The 14931-nt window shown below is 38.7% G+C and overlaps 1 protein-coding gene across 1 annotated transcript in view; it reads right to left on the bottom strand.

The window, feature by feature from the left end:
* Positions 1-14931, bottom strand: part of LOC5569778 (prolactin-releasing peptide receptor) — a 539879-nt gene that overhangs the window by 166583 nt on the left and 358365 nt on the right. The gene's annotated exons all lie outside the window — the stretch shown is intronic.

Below are 14931 nucleotides of genomic sequence, written 5' to 3'. Positions count from 1 at the left end.
TGATAGAATATCTCCAGAGATTCTGGTAGAACCTCTCCAGAGATTCTGGTAGAATCTCTTCAGAGATTCTGGTAGAATCTCTCCAGAGATTCTGGTAGAATCTTTCCAGAGATTCTGGTCGAATCTCTCCCGAGATTCTGGTCGAATCTCTCCAGAGATTTTGGTGAAATCTCTCCAGAGATTTTGGTGAAATCTCTCCAGAGATTCTGGTAGAATCTCTCCAGAGATTGTGATAGAATCTCTCCAGAGATTCTGATGAAATCTCTCCAGAGATTCTGATGGAATCTCTCCAGATATTCTGGTAGAATCTCTCCAGAGATTCCGGTAGAATCTCTCCAGAGATTCTGGTAGAATCTCTCTCGAGATCCTGGTAGAATCTCTCCAGAGATTCTGGTAGAATCTCTCCAGAGATTCTGGTAGAATCTCTCCAGAGATTCTGGTAGAATCTCTCCAGAGATTCTGGTAGAATCTCTCCAGAGATTCTGGTAGAATCTCTCCAGAGATTCTGGTAGAATCTCTCCAGAGATTCTGGTAGAATCTCTCCAGAGATTCTGGTAGAATCTCTCCAGAGATTCTGGTAGAATCTCTCCAGAGATTCTGGTAGAATCTCTCCAGAGATTCTGGTAGAATCTCTCCAGAGATTCTGGTAGAATCTCTCCAGAGATTCTGGTAGAATCTCTCCAGAGATTCTGGTAGAATCTCACCAGAGATTCTGGTAGAATCTCTCCAGAGATTCTGGTAGAATCTCTCCAGAGATTCTGGTAGAATCTCTCCAGAGATTCTGATGGAATCTCTCCAGAAATACTGGTAGAACTTCTCCAGAGAATCTGGTAGAATCTCTCCAGAGATTCTTGTAGAACCACTCCGGCGATTCTGGTAAAATCACTTCTAAGATTCTGGTTTTATCTCTCCTGAAATTCTGGTTTTATCTCTCCTGAAATTCTGGTAGAATCCCTGCAGAGATGCTGGTAGGTTCTCTCCAGAGATTCTGGTAGAATCTCTCCAGCGAAACTGGTGGAATCTGGCCAGCGATTCTGGTAAGATCTCTCCAGATGTTCTGGTAGAATACATAGATTGTGGTAGAATCTCTCCAGAGGTTCTGGAAGAATCATTCCAGAGACTCTGGTTGAATCTCTCCAGAGATTCTGCTTGAATCTCTCCAGAGATTCTACTTGAAATTCTCCAGATGAAACTTGTAGACTCTTCGCTTTTCTGGCTAAATCTCACCAGAGATTCTGGCAAAATCTCTCCAGAGATCCTGGCAAAATCTCTCCTGAGAATCTCTTCAAAATTTTGATAGAATCTCTCCAAAGCTTCTGATAGAATCTCTCCAAAGATTCTGGTAGAATCTCTTTGAAGATTCTGGTAGAGTCTTTCCAGAGATGCTGATAAAATTTATCTAGAGATTCTGGTAGAATCTCTCCAAGAGACTCTAAAAGTAAAGTAAGCTTTACTATTCTTTTATTTTTGAAACTAATCTCTCCAGAGATTGGAGAATCTCTCCAGAGATCCTGGAACAATTTCTACGGAGATTCTGGTAGAATCTCTTCCGAGATTCTAGTAGAGTTTTTTACTAGATTCTGGTAGAATCTCTCCAGAGATTCTGGTAGAATCTCTCCAGAGATTCTGGTAGAATCTCTCCAGAGATTCTGGTAGAATCTCTCCAGAGATTCTGGTAGAATCTCTCCAGAGATTCTGGTAGAATCTCTCCAGAGATTCTGGTAGAATCTCTCCAGAGATTCTGGTAGAATCTCTCCAGAGATTCTGGTAGAATCTCTCCAGAGATTCTGGTAGAATCTCTCCAGAGATTCTGGTAGAATCTCTCCAGAGATTCTGATGGATTCTCTCCAGAAATACTGGTAGAACTTCTCCAGAGAATCTGGTAGAATCTCTCCAGAGATTCTTGTAGAACCACTCCGGCGATTCTGGTAAAATCACTTCTAAGATTCTGGTTTTATCTCTCCTGAAATTCTGGTAGAATCCCTGCAGAGATGCTGGTAGGTTCTCTCCAGAGATTCTGGTAGAATCTCTCCAGCGAAACTGGTGGAATCTGGCCAGCGCTTCTGGTAAGATCTCTCCAGATGTTCTGGTAGAATACATAGATTGTGGTAGAATCTCTCCAGAGGTTCTGGAAGAATCATTCCAGAGACTCTGGTTGAATCTCTCCAGAGATTCTGCTTGAATCTCTCCAGAGATTCTACTTGAAATTCTCCAGATGAAACTTGTGGACTCTTCGCTTTTCTGGCTAAATCTCACCAGAGATTCTGGCAAAATCTCTCCAGAGATCCTGGCAAAATCTCTCCTGAGAATCTCTTCAAAATTTTGATAGAATCTCTCCAAAGCTTCTGATAGAATCTCTCCAAAGATTCTGGTAGAATCTCTTTGAAGATTCTGGTAGAGTCTTTCCAGAGATGCTGATAAAATTTATCTAGAGATTCTGGTAGAATCTCTCCAAGAGACTCTAAAAGTAAATATCCAGAAGCTTTACTATTCTTTTATTTTTGAAACTAATCTCTCCAGAGATTGGAGAATCTCTCCAGAGATCCTGGAACAATTTCTACGGAGATTCTGGTAGAATCTCTTCCGAGATTCTGGTAGAGTTTTTTACTAGATTCTGGTAGAATCTCTCCAGAGATTCTGGTAGAATCTCTCCAGAGATTCTGGTAGAATCTCTCCAGAGATTCTGGTAGAATCTCTCCAGAGATTCTGGTAGAATCTCTCCAGAGATTCTGGTAGAATCTCTCCAGAGATTCTGGTAGAATCTCTCCAGAGATTCTGGTAGAATCTCTCCAGAGATTCTGTTAAAATCTCTCCAGAGATTCTGGTAGAATCTCTCCAGAGATTCTGGTAGAATCTCTCCAGAGATTCTGGTAGAATCTCTCCAGAGATTCTGGTAGAATCTCTCCAGAGATTCTGGTAGAATCTCTCCAGAGATTCTGGTAGAATCTCTCCAGAGATTCTGGTAGAATCTCTCCAGAGATTCTGGTAGAATCTCTCCAGAGATTCTGGTAGAATCTCTCCAGAGATTCTGGTAGAATCTCTCCAGAGATTCTGGTAGAATCTCTCCAGAGATTCTGGTAGAATCTCTCCAGAGATTCTGGTAGAATCTCTCCAGAGATTCTGGTAGAATCTCTCCAGAGATTCTGGTAGAATCTCTCCAGAGATTCTGGTAGAATCTCTCCAGAGATTCTGGTAGAATCTCTCCAGAGATTCTGGTAGAATCTCTCCAGAGATTCTGGTAGAATCTCTCCAGAGATTCTGGTAGAATCTCTCCAGAGATTCTGGTAGAATCTCTCCAGAGATTCTGGTAGAATCTCTCCAGAGATTCTGGTAGACTCTCTCCAGAGATTCTGTAGACTCTCTCCAGAGATTCTGGTAGAATCTCTCCAGAGATTCTGGTAGAATCTCTCCAGAGATTCTGGTAGAATCTCTCCAGAGATTCTGGTAGAATCTCTCCAGAGATTCTGGTAGAATCTCTCCAGAGATTCTGGTAGAATCTCTCCAGAGATTCTGGTAGAATCTCTCCAGAGATTCTGGTAGAATCTCTCCAGAGATTCTGGTAGAATCTCTCCAGAGATTCTGGTAGAATCTCTCCAGAGATTCTGGTAGAATCTCTCCAGAGATTCTGGTAGAATCTCTCCAGAGTTTCTGGTAGAATCTCTCCAGAGATTCTGGTAGAATCTCTCCAGAGATTCTGGTAGAATCTCTCCAGAGATTCTGGTAGAATCTCTCCAGAGATTCTGGTAGAATCTCTCCAGAGATTCTGGTAGAATCTCTCCAGAGATTCTGGTAGAATCTCTCCAGAGATTCTGGTAGAATCTCTCCAGAGATTCTGGTAGAATCTCTCCAGAGATTCTGGTAGAATAGAATCTCTCCAGAGATTCTGGTAGAATCTCTCCAGAGATTCTGGTAGAATCTCTCCAGAGATTCTGGTAGAATCTCTCCAGAGATTCTGGTAGAATCTCTCCAGAGATTCTGGTAGAATCTCTCCAAAGATTCTGATAGAATATCTCCAGAGATTCTGATAGAATATCTCCAGAGATTCTGGTAGAACCTCTCCAGAGATTCTGGTAGAATCTCTTCAGAGATTCTGGTCGAATCTCTCCAGAGATTCTGGTCGAATCTCTCCAGAGATTTTGGTGAAATCTCTCCAAAGATTGTGATAGAATCTCTCCAAAGATTGTGATAGAATCTCTCCAGAGATTCTGATGAACCTCTCCAGAGATTCTGATGGAATCTCTCCAGAGATTCTGATGGAATCTCTCCAGATATTCTGGTAGAATCTCTCCAGATATTCTGGAGAATCTCTCCAGAGATTCTGGTAGAATCTCTCCAGAGATTCTGGTAGAATCTCTCCAGAGATTCTGGTAGAATCTCTCCAGAGATTCTGGTAGAATCTCTCCAGAGATTCTGGTAGAATCTCTCCAGAGATTCTGGTAGAATCTCTCCAGAGATTCTGGTAGAATCTCTCCAGAGATTCTGGTAGAATCTCTCCAGAGATTCTGGTAGAATCTCTCCAGAGATTCTGGTAGAATCTCTCCAGAGATTCTGGTAGAATCTCTCCAGAGATTCTGGTAGAATCTCTCCAGAGATTCTGGTAGAATCTCTCCAGAGATTCTGGTAGAATCTCTCCAGAGATTCTGGTAGAATCTCTCCAGAGATTCTGGTAGAATCTCTCCAGAGATTCTGGTAGAATCTCTCCAGAGATTCTGGTAGAATCTCTCCAGAGATTCTGGTAGAATCTCTCCAGAGATTCTGGTAGAATCTCTCCAGAGATTCTGGTAGAATCTCTCCAAAGATTCTGATAGAATATCTCCAGAGATTCTGATAGAATATCTCCAGAGATTCTGGTAGAACCTCTCCAGAGATTCTGGTAGAATCTCTTCAGAGATTCTGGTCGAATCTCTCCAGAGATTCTGGTCGAATCTCTCCAGAGATTTTTGTGAAATCTCTCCAAAGATTGTGATAGAATCTCTCCAAAGATTGTGATAGAATCTCTCCAAAGATTGTGATAGAATCTCTCCAGAGATTCTGATGAAACCTCTCCAGAGATTCTGATGGAATCTCTCCAGAGATTCTGATGGAATCTCTCCAGATATTCTGGTAGAATCTCTCCAGAGATTCTGGTAGAATCTCTCCAGAGATTCTGGTAGAATCTCTCCAGAGATTCTGGTAGAATCTCTCCAGAGATTCTGGTAGAATCTCTCCAGAGATTCTGGTAGAATCTCTCCAGAGATTCTGGTAGAATCTCTCCAGAGATTCTGGTAGAATCTCTCCAGAGATTCTGGTAGAATCTCTCCAGAGATTCTGGTAGAATCTCTCCAGAGATTCTGGTAGAATCTCTCCAGAGATTCTGGTAGAATCTCTCCAGAGATTCTGGTAGAATCTCTCCAGAGATTCTGGTAGAATCTCTCCAGAGATTCTGGTAGAATCTCTCCAGAGATTCTGGTAGAATCTCTCCAGAGATTCTGGTAGAATCTCTCCAAAGATTCTGGTAGAATCTCTCCAGAGATTCTGGTAGAATCTCTCCAGAGATTCTGGTAGAATCTCTCCAGAGATTCTGGTAGAATCTCTCCAGAGATTCTGGTAGAATCTCTCCAGAGATTCTGGTAGAATCTCTCCAGAGATTCTGGTAGAATCTCTCCAGAGATTCTGGTAGAATCTCTCCAGAGATTCTGGTAGAATCTCTCCAGAGATTCTGGTAGAATCTCTCCAGAGATTCTGGTAGAATCTCTCCAGAGATTCTGGTAGAATCTCTCCAGAGATTCTGGTAGAATCTCTCCAGAGATTCTGGTAGAATCTTTCCAGAGATTCTGGTAGAATCTCTCCAGAGATTCTGGTAGAATCTCTCCAGAGATTCTGGTAGAATCTCTCCAAAGATTCTGATAGAATATCTCCAGAGATTCTGATAGAATATCTCCAGAGATTCTGGTAGAACCTCTCCAGAGATTCTGGTAGAATCTCTTCAGAGATTCTGGTCGAATCTCTCCAGAGATTCTGGTCGAATCTCTCCAGAGATTCTGGTCGAATCTCTCCAGAGATTTTGGTGAAATCTCTCCAGAGATTCTGGTAGAATCTCTCCAAAGATTGTGATAGAATCTCTCCAGAGATTCTGATGAAATCTCTCCAGAGATTCTGATGAAATCTCTCCAGAGATTCTGATGGAATCTCTCCAGAGATTCTGATGGAATCTCTCCAGATATTCTGGTAGAATCTCTCCAGAGATTCCGGTAGAATCTCTCCAGAGATTCTGGTAGAATCTCTCTCGAGATCCTGGTAGAATCTCTCTCGAGATCCTGGTAGAATCTCTCCAGAGATTCTGGTAGAATCTCTCCACAGATTTTGGTAGAATCTCTCCAGAGATTTTGGTAGAATCTCTCCAGATATTCTGGTAGAATCTCTCCAGATATTCTGGTAGAATCTCTCCAGAGGTTCTGGTAGAATCTCTCCAGAGATTCTGGTAGAATCTCTCCAGAGATTCTGGTAGAATCTCTCCAGAGATTCTGGTATTATCTCTCCAGAGATTCTGGTAGAATCTCTCCAGAGATTCTGGTAGAATCTCTCCAGAGATTCTGGTAGAATCTCTCCAGAGATTCTGGTAGAATCTCTCCAGAGATTCTGGTAGAATCTCTCCAGAGATTCTGGTAGAATCTCTCCAGAGATTCTGATGGAATCTCTCCAGAAATACTGGTAGAACTTCTCCAGAGAATCTGGTAGAATCTCTCCAGAGATTCTTGTAGAACCACTCCGGCGATTCTGGTAAAATCACTTCTAAGATTCTGGTAGAATCTCTCCTGAGATTCTGGTAGAATCCCTGCAGAGATGCTGGTAGGTTCTCTCCAGAGATTCTGGTAGAATCTCTCCAGCGAAACTGGAGGAATCTGGCCAGCGATTCTGGTAAGATCTCTCCAGATGTTCTGGTAGAATACATAGATTGTGGTAGAATCTCTCCAAAGGTTCTGGAAGAATCATTCCAGAGACTCTGGTTGAATCTCTCCAGAGATTCTGCTTGAATCTCTCCAGAGATTCTACTTGAAATTCTCCAGATGAAACTTGTAGACTCTTCGCTTTTCTGGCTAAATCTCACCAGAGATTCTGGCAAAATCTCTCCAGAGATCCTGGCAAAATCTCTCCTGAGAATCTCTTCAAAATTTTGATAGAATCTCTCCAAAGCTTCTGATAGAATCTCTCCAAAGATTCTGGTAGAATCTCTTTGAAGATTCTGGTAGAGTCTTTCCAGAGATGCTGATAAAATTTATCTAGAGATTCTGGTAGAATCTCTCCAAGAGACTCTAAAAGTAAATATCCAGAAGCTTTACTATTCTTTTTTTTTTTGAAACTAATACGTACATGATAGTGCTACAAATTTTCTTGTTTGACCTTATGTTGAAATACAACCTATTTCCCCGCAAAATAAATTAAACTTCGCCTTCACTTGGCACTGTCTTAGCCCATAAATCCACATAAAACTGACATCCGGAGCATGCAAATGCTCCATTCGTAATCGAAATTGCTTTCGGATGTCTCAATGTGGAACGTCTGGTCCAACCCAATATACATTATTCAGTGGAAAACCTTAGCCCTATCCCGTGTCCCGTGCATAGATACATCTAGCCGTAGTTGGCGGCGGTGGCCACACTGACGATAACCCCCATCCTGCACGATTCCCTGCGGAATTCCGAAAACAAATAATAACAGAAGTACGAAACGCGATATCCAGCGAGTAAATAAATTACATTTCGTGTCACACCGTGTCAACCTTTACAGCTATCAAACGCTCCCACTCTCTCTTTGTCATCTCACGCTGCTGTCCCGATTCTGTATTACAAAATTTACAACCAAGAGTCCTTCGAACAACTTTGCAAACATCCCCAATCGGTTGCTGGCGGCAGCCATGGATCGGTGTGATCTAAACCTACACCCAGCTCACATTTAATACCAGGGGTTTTCTGATCGTGATCCCAGGAGCACTTGGTAATTCGCGGAGCCAATGATCATATTATGTTCTTCTTCTTCTTGGCATTAACGTTCTCACAAGGACAGAGGCTGCTTTTCAGCGTAGTGCTCAATGAGCACTTCCACAGTTTTTAACTGAGAGCTTTCTTTGCCTAAATTGCCATTTTTGCATTCGTATATCGTGTGGCAGGCACTATGATATTCTATGCCCAGAGAAGTCAAGGAATTTCAATTACGAAAAGATCATGAACCGACCGGGAATCGAACCCAGACACCTTCAGCATGGCTTTGCTTTGTAGCCGCGGACTCTAACCACTTCTTCCCATAGAAGTAATGAACAGGTGCTCCGCGCAACAATTCTATTCCAAAAAGTGCTCCGCGAGCCGGAATGTCTGAAAAGCCCTGCAGTAGACCTCACTGTCCGGGAGGTTGTTGTCGCCGATGTCGGCTAACAGTAAGAGTGGTTTCAGTCTGCTGAAGGTTTGTCGTTTGGTACCACTCTCCGGCGCGATAAACTAATTACGAAAGAACTACTACACGGCAACAATACACAGTGTGCCATTTCGGGAGAAAACACGGGCGCAATTCAATCGCTCTCAAATATTTTTTGAAAAGTTTGCTATTTTATGTTAAAATATGAAAAGTTCACGGCTACCCATCCCTCTCGTGCCTTACATTCGTGAATGTCCTATATCGCGCAGATTCCCATATTATCGAAAACACATCGAACAAAAATTCGAAAAAAAAACCATCAGAATCAGGAGCTGCCATTATTTTGAAATTTCAACAATGGCTCTCATTTCTTTCAAATCAGGAACTAGGAATCATCAAAAAACGATGATTAAGACTCATTTCTATATTCTAAATGACTAACTTTCAATTGGACTAGTGAATCGTATATAAAAAAATATGTGCGCAATGAGTTTGTTTTTGTTCTCTTTCAATGCCGTAATTGGTTTTTCAAGCTTCTGAAACTTTCTAGATGATCTCTATTATGGATCCAAGCCAGATTCCAATTGAGAAATTGTATTGTCTAAATTATTGTATCCTAGGAAAACATTGTTTTATTGCGATAATACAATAACGTTGTTATTGTAAAACCCCTTGCTTCAACAATGGAATTTGTTGAAGTTTGGAGAGCATTGTCAACATCAAGTTTTGTTTGCAAATAAATATCAATTTCTATCGATGCATGAGTTATACGTTTTACACTCGGTTCGTACTAGAGATGAGCAAAACGGCTCATTTTAGTGAACGGATCCGATCCGAATCACTCATTTTAGTGAACCGGATCTTTTGAATGGCTAAGTGGCTCAGCGGTTCGCAAAAAAGAGCGAACTGCACCAAGCGAATGAAAAAAGAAGCGGTTCACTCCCTATTACACGACATGCGTCGTACCTTTTGTGTCTTTCGCTCTATCATTCTACGTACATTCATCCCCAGACACTCACGATATAATCAGCCGATTCCCAACAGGAAAAAGCAAAATGTGTTTTACCATTCAAGTGGGCACTTTTTCTCTCTATCTTCTTGCCTGTATGCATTCAGGCGGGGCAAATAAATTGTTTTTCTGTGTATGTATGGCGCGCAAAGCAAGGCACGTGTCAAGCGTTACAGTAAAGCCGAGAAAAGAACAAAGGAAAATAGGGGAAAATAGTCAGACTTTTTTGTCTGATCTGTGCTGCTCGAATGAACCGACTCTCGCCAAAAAAGAGCCACGGATCATTCGTTTATTGGGTGATAGATAGATAAATCTTTTGAACGGCTCCGATTCTTTTTGCCCATCTCTAGTTCGTACATATTTGAAAGTGCATCTGATATTTGCAATAAAACTGAATATCTCATGAAGATTCTTCCAGAAATCTTTCAGGGATCATTGCAAATACTCCTCGGGATTTATTCGGGAAATCAATCTAAAATCCCTCTGATATTTTGCCAGTAAACCTTCAGTAGTTGTTCCGAATATCCGAATATGAGATTCTTCAATAAATATATCTTGGATTATTTCGATTCATCTGGGTTTCTCTCGGAAATCCGCCTGAGACTATAATAACAATGTATTCTTTCTCTGTCAGATTCTTCCGTTCAAATTCTTGGGATTCTTCTGAAACTTCGTCTGGGATTATATCGTAAATCGCTTTGGAACTCTTCCAGAAATCCCTGTGGAATACTTCCGGAGGTCCGGTTGAAAACTTCTAGATACCTCTCGGGGATTTATTTGAAAATCTTTTTTTATGGAAATCCCTCCAATTTTTTAGGAATTTTAGCTGAAACTTATCCAAAAATTTCTTTGAAAATCTTTCAAAATACTCCTGGCACTCTTCAAGAAATCCTCTGTGATTCTCTAAAATTGTTATCTAAGATTCTTTGAAAAAAAACAAAAACCTCTTGACCTCTGGAACAATCTCTGTATTTTTTTCTCTAAATGTATTAAGGAGTGTTCATGATTTATCAGTTAATTTCCTTGAAAAATTTCTAAAATCCTCGTTGGAATCTTCTGAAAATCCCTCTTGAATACAAATGGAAATCCCTTAACAAAACTTCCGGGCTGTCTTCTGGGACTTGTAAAAATACCTTCTTTCCAGAAATTTCTTTTGCTGATATAGTTCCAGAAATTCCTTTTTAAATTCTACCGAAAATCTTTCTGGAGTTCTTCTGGACATCACTCTGGAAAATATTCATGAATTCTTCTGGATTCCTGTGAATTTCCTGAAAATCTTTCAGAGGTTTTTTACGAAATAATTTGTCGGACTCTTTTGGATATCACTGTAAAATGCATTCAAAATCTATTTGGATTTCTACCGAAAATCCTCATGGGAATCTCTCAGATCAATCTCTCTGAAAATATTCCAAATATAACTCTGTGATTCTTTCGCAAATTGGCCTTGGATTCTTCCGGAAATCTATCCATAATTCCAAAGAAATTCCCAAAAGTATTTTCAGAAAGATATTTTGAAGAATCCTATTTTTTTCGAAGAATCCGAATGCACAGTGGTCCAGGAATCAGTTTTTAGCGGAGAGATTCATTTTGAGCTTTAGAATGAAACACTAGACGAAAACGGTCTTCGACAAAGTAGTTTGTGTTACTAAGGCCCTTTGTTTTATTGGCAGTGTTTTTGAAAGCCCAAACAAGACGCTTCGGTTTCGGAACGCCGGGAGTTTGGATTTCAGTTCCCGGTTTTGCTGGGCAGTGTTTTGTAAAGCCCAAACAAGACGCTTCGTTTTTGGGACGCTGGGAGTTCGGTTTCCGGTTCGCGGGTTTTGCTGGGCAGTGTTTTGGAAAGCTCAAATAAGACGCTTCGTTTTCGGGACGCTGGGAGTTTGGTTTTCGGTTCGCGTGTTTTGGAAAGCCCAAACAAGACGGTTCGTTTTCGAGGCGCCGAGAAGTTTTGCTGTTCGCGCTGTGTGAGTGCGAAAAGATATTCGTGTTCAGTCGAGGATGGATTACCAACTGGTGAGCTCGTTTCATGCTTATGATAACACATTTTTTCATGTTAACGTTACTTTTTTGTAATATTCAATCAAACTTTGTATGGTTCGTCACTACAAGTGTCGGCATTATGCCTGTTTTATACAATTCTAATAAACATAGAAACTTTTTGACATTACTTAAAATATTTTTTGAATTGTTCGACATTATGAATGTCGACGTTTATTTTGAAACTTCTACCAAATTCTTTTCTTCTTGAAGCATAAATGTTCAGTAATACTTTTATGTAATTTTCAAACAAACTATGTATGGTTCTTCACTACAAGTGTCGGCATTATTCCTGTTTCATATAATTTAAAATATACGCATATATTTTTCTCTTTTCGCCATTAATAAAAACTTCTTTTGAATGGTTCGACATTACAGATGTTGACGTTTATTTCAAATCTTCTACCAAAAACTTTTTGAGACAACACTAAAAACTAGCTTTAAGTATAAACCGTATTTTTCCTCCTTATCCATGGATCGCATCACCGACCAAAGGTGACTCCCAGATCTTTTCCTACTCCACTAATAAACACCCTTCCCGTGGTGATTGTGGAGATGCAGAGGTATTCTCGGTCTCTAGAAGCAACAATCATTACACACTAACATTCCTTCCCTATCCCAACTGACTGTAAGGACTTGGCCGGCGCCGTTATTGATCAATAATATTAGATCTGCTAAAATTGCACACCAAGAGTAAGCGGAAACTCCCATCCTTTATTCATTTGGATCGCAGTGCAATTATTACCAGTTACGATCAATCACGGAGTAGCAACCATTGACATGTACAGTCAGTCTATGCTATGCTATGCTATGCTAAGGCCCTTTGTTTAGTGTTATTGAAAATTAAGGTGGTCCACGTTTTCATAGAAATCTTAAATTTACCGATTTAGAGCTATTTTCCTACGGTGACATAGGGTGGTCCGAACAAATCTGGTTTTTTGGCTTTAGCATTTTCAATTCAAATATCTCATCAAAGCAATTCATGAAACACTTTAAGAGCTTCCAAAAATGAGTAAACTCCCCATCTACTTCCGTTTGAGAATTGTTGTTGTTTTTCTAACAAAAACATGCCTACTTTGATTGTGAATACCTCTGATTGGAGCGAACATAAAAATATATTTTAACGGCATTCATAAGACAAAAGAAAACTGTATATCAAATAAAAAAAAACTGTAAATGTGTTATTTTTGTAACTCTAATGAAATGCCCTGAAAAGAAAACGTATTTTTAGCAGAAAAACTTATATAACGTTCAAACTAAAATAGGTATTCAATATGTTTGCAGGAAAATTTGCGTTTTGTTGAGTTCTAAGTTCTAAGTTCATAGACTACTTAGACGAAAAATCTAAAATAAAAAATAAATTTTGAAGATTTTCGTTGAAAGTATTTTTTTTATTATTTTGCATTTTGGGCATGAAAATTAAATTTTAGACAAAAATAATCTTGTATAAAATTGTTTATAAAAATGTAAGCTTTCATACTGTGTTATTTAAAACTAGGGTGTTCCACATTATCACATAAAAAATATAATCAACTCGCTTATTTGCAAAAATAATGGTATATGGTATGTGGTCTTAAGCATCAACTTCGTCAAATAAAGTTTTTCTGTAGCTCAAAATTAGACCAATCTAGAGCATTTTTCCCCAATCATCGTAGGATGGCTCAACAAAAATAGGTTTTTCAAGTTTTGTTTCATTTTTAATATTTCCTTCTCGTCAAAGTCGTCTTTGAACGACTTTTAGAACTTAACAATAAATATAGAACTTTTTAAATTTAAATTTAAACGTTTTTTTTAGCAAAATTGCTTGAAATTTGATGGTCTACAACTTTGCTGATGCATGTATGATAAAATTTCAACGAATAAAAAAGTAAGTTATACATTTTCTTTGAAAATGTGGTCCACCTTCATTTTCAATAACACCAAACAAAGGGCTTAACTTATACAAACAACTTTGCGGAAGACCGTTTTCGTCTAATGTTTCATTCTACAGGTCAACATGCATCTTTCCGCGAAAAACTGCTTTCTGGACCATGGCATTTTTGAAAAATAAAAAAATACCAGAACGATCTACCATAGACTCTCAAGAAAACTTCCAGTAGAATCCTTGAATGATATCCTGAAGAATTCTCGTCGTATTTCTAGATGCATTTCATAAGGTTTTACGGAAGAATCATTGCAGCATTTCTTGAAAAAATCCAAAAAATGTCTGGAAGAATCACTAACAGATATTTTGAAGCCTTCCAGTATGATTTTCAAAAGAAATCTAGGGATATTCCAGAACAATTTTCGAAATACTATCTCGAAAAAATAATCACAGGGAGTTTTCCTCAAAAATTCAAGGTGCTCCTGGATCCTATAAATAATTCGGAATAATTCTTATTTCTGAAATCATCCTCGAAAACATCTAGTAGGAATGTTCTGGAGGGTCCTTGGAAAGATTTTCGAAATAATCCCAGAACATTTTCCAAAAAAATTCTCCTAAGATATCCAGAAGGATTCCAAAAGTATTTTTGGAAGAGTTTTAGAAGTACTTCTGAAAGAATTTCAGAAAGATTTTCGTATGATATCCGAATGTGTTGCAAAAGGATTTCTGAAAGCATCTCAGATGAAATTCAGAAGAATTTCTAGTAGAGTCCTTGTACATTTTTCGAAGAAAGAAAAAAAGGAAGAATTCTTTCATTTCCAGAAGAATCGCTTGTTTTCCATAACAATCTCAGAGGGGTTTTGAAAGATTCATGAGTGATTTAAGGAAGAATCTCAGGGGAATTTTGCAAAAAATTCTAGAGTTATTTCAGGAATAATAATCAAAGATTTTTCCACACCATATATGTGTATTTTCAGCCAATCCATGAAAATCCGATCTAGTGGATCACCAAATTCCGTGAAAATTGGCTATTTTGTTCCTTATCCGAAATAAGGATATACGTGTATTTGGATTTTTTGATAAGGGTGACCATTTTCGAAATAGATTGACCGAAAAAATCGCGATTTTGCTAAATTTTTATTTTTTAACATATTATAACTTACAACCGTTTGACCGATTTTCAATTTTCTTGGACGGAATGAAAGCTAAAGATTCTGGTTTTATTAGGATTTTTTTTTATATTTTTTTATGTTAAAAAAATCAGTGTTGAAATCTTAAGCTTTTATTCCATAAAAATAAATAAAGATATAAATAAGATTGGAAATCGGTTGTACTATTCAAAATTATGATTTTTTTTAAATAAAGAATCTAATGCGCTGAGACCTACAGTGTTTGCCGATAAAATATTAGTGATTTTTTTATTTTCAAAAAACAAAAATCTTTTAAACCAAAAAAACATACATCGCTGAAAATTTAACAGTACACGTAAAATTGTCTGAACTTTCAAGAAAAAATAAGAACAGCAATAGCCTTCTGTCCCGAAGCTTTCAAAACACGAAAAATCGAAATTTTTTATATATTTCATGTATAAAAACAATTTTTGTGAAATATTATATTTTTCTTAAAAAGTAAA

Source organism: Aedes aegypti, chromosome 3 (assembly GCF_002204515.2).
Source record: "Aedes aegypti strain LVP_AGWG chromosome 3, AaegL5.0 Primary Assembly, whole genome shotgun sequence".
NCBI lineage: Eukaryota > Metazoa > Arthropoda > Insecta > Diptera > Culicidae > Aedes > Aedes aegypti.
This window is presented reverse-complemented; position numbering and strand designations above follow the sequence as displayed.